At 39.8% G+C, this 2,500-nt stretch overlaps 1 protein-coding gene across 1 annotated transcript in view; it reads right to left on the bottom strand.

Annotated features, from left to right (window-relative positions):
- The window catches only part of LOC144960370 (uncharacterized), a 49,158-nt gene extending 48,654 nt beyond the window's left edge, over positions 1-504 (bottom strand). Inside the window, exon 1 of the mRNA XM_078893453.1 lies at positions 414-504. The gene's annotated coding sequence lies outside the window, so the exon portion shown is untranslated. The remainder of the gene's footprint in view (positions 1-413) is intronic.
- Between the last annotated feature and the right edge of the window lie 1,996 nt (positions 505-2,500).

The following is a 2,500-nucleotide window of genomic DNA, read 5'->3' as shown; positions in this document are numbered from 1 at the left end:
AATACATTAAATAAATACGATATTATGACAACTCATAACCACAACTCATAAACACAAACATTTTGCTGTGGCTATAATAGAAAATGAAAGCACCGGATTACTGCATGAATGAAATAAGAACTGGAAACCTATATTATGAGTTAGTTATGAATCACCACCACACGCTTTCAAGTAACACAGAGGAAATTAGTATAAAACACGAATGTGCGAATATCCAGTAATATTTCTGTGAACGGTAGATAAAATAGCATCAGACGATAAAAAAAAAAAAAGATTAATAAATATAAATAAACAAAAGAAGAAGATAAGGGATAGTTTATTTTTTTTAAAGTTAATAAACACTAGAAAGTAGGAATAAAAAAAAAAATTAAAAACAAAACCAACGGAAATGAGAAATACGAAGTAATTAGTACTAGCATGTACGCGTTTAATCCGATAGAACAACACAATTTCTGTCTGAAGCCTGGCTGTGTGTGAATCAGTGAATCTTCTTGGGGAGTTGTCGACAAAACCCAAGTATCCGACCAGAGCGGTTAGCTCAATGGTAGGGATAAAAGAAATAAAAATAAATGAATGAATGGACACACACACACACACATACACAAATTATATTATGAGAAAGCGTGTTTGTATGTCACATTTGTGTGTTAGTGTTTTAATAGTAGAGCTCTGTGTGTGTGTGTGTGTGTGTGTGTATGTATGTGTGTGTTGGTGAGGTTTAGCGAACTGCGCACCTATGTATGACAGCGAGGGGGTCGTGTTGGGTGGGTGGGTGGTTTGCCCCTGTGCTGTACCGTACATCAAGGTAGTCTCGGCGACAATTATTAAAAATACAACGAGATGATGATTTAGAGATGATAATAATATTATATTAATGAGGGGGGGGGGGGGGGAAAGGGAGTTTGAAGCTGATGAAGAAGAATACATAATAAGGAAGGATTTCTCCAGGTGTGTTTTGAATGCACACACGCATACGCACAGATTTCGTACGGTTCTTCCCTCCCCCCCCCCCCCCCCTTTTTTTTTTCTCTCGCCGTTCTCCACTCTTGTAATAACAACACTAGCAATGTATGAAGTGTGAAGTGTGAAGTAATAAGGTGATATAGTTTGTGTGTTCGAGTGTATGTGTGTGTATTGGTATGTGTCGCCCACTTGAGATAGTCCCTCCCTTTTCACACATCCGCACACACATACTTCCTTCTGTCACGGGAATGGATTGGGATAAGAAACACTAAACACCGACCAGCGGCAGCTAGGTAACCCCCCCCCCCCCCCCCCCCCCCACCCCCACCTTTAATTTCTTGGTTTAAATTTCATCTTCCTGCCCCAATTTTTAAAAGTTTTATTTGCTTTTTACCCATTTTCTCTTTACTCGTCGTTTTCTTACTCTTTTTCAACTGTTCTCTTCAAACTTACCTAAACACTCTTGTTTGCTGTACCTAAAGCACTGGCGGCATATAATAAAAAAAATCACCTTTCAACGGGATGGAATGATCTATATTATCTTTCCACGTGCCCGAGGTCATTGGTGGTGGTCACATTGCAAAGTGTGCTCAAAATGACCCACATAGTTAAAGGTGTTCACGGGTTGAGAAATATTATGTTTACAACTTTCATAAACAAAGCAGCGTGTGTACATTTATACCTATTGAGAAATGTCCAATCGTTGTACAGCAACAAATCATGTGATCGATGAGTAGGTTGGACGAAAACATGAATTATAAAGATCGCTCCCGTTCTTTTTCATTCTGCCCCCCCCCCCCCCCAAAAAAAAAAAAAAAAAAAACAAAAAAAAAAAAAAAAAAAAAAACAAATTATAGCCTACTTAATGTATCGAGAAAGATGGCGACCCACCAACTTGTGTTAAGGAATTCTCACGATCTAGATTCATGTTTTCGTCCATCACACGATTTGTTTGTCGCTGTACAATGATTGGGCATTTCTCAATAAATGTAAACACACTGCTGTGTTTATTAAAGTTGTAAACATACCCATCAGTTCATGCTGCACAGAATGACCGAATTGTGACGTTGGATATTTCTTTCAAACTGTGAACACGTTTCATTATATCGGTGACATTGAGCACGATTTCCAATTATACGGCCATATTAACCTCGAGCACATGGAAAGGTAGCCCTAATGTAGATCATCCCCATCATGGGGCCAACTGAAATCCTATATTGACATATCGATATGAATATTTCCTCCCAAAACGATATTTTTAAAATCGATCTGCCATTGGACCAACTGAATCGATATCCAGATAATAATAATACTACGGCACAGACAGCCAAACAAGATTAACGAACGAATTCAGGAGAGAGAAAGAAAAAAATTAACATCTGCAACAAGCACGACCAAACATGCACATGCTATTCGTTTCAATTAAAATAAAGGTTGCTTTTTAAGGAGAAAATAAAGGACGGTGGGGGGGGGGGGGGGGGGGGGGGGGGGGGGGGGGGGGGGGGGGGGGGGGGGGGGGGGGGGGGGGGGGGTTCCG

Source organism: Berghia stephanieae, chromosome 15 (assembly GCF_034508935.2).
Source record: "Berghia stephanieae isolate SIO BIC M18660-M18661 chromosome 15, UCSD_Bste_1.3, whole genome shotgun sequence".
In the NCBI taxonomy this organism is placed as follows: domain Eukaryota; kingdom Metazoa; phylum Mollusca; class Gastropoda; order Nudibranchia; family Aeolidiidae; genus Berghia; species Berghia stephanieae.
Note: the sequence above shows the minus strand (reverse complement) of the source record. Positions and strands in the feature narration are given on the sequence as shown.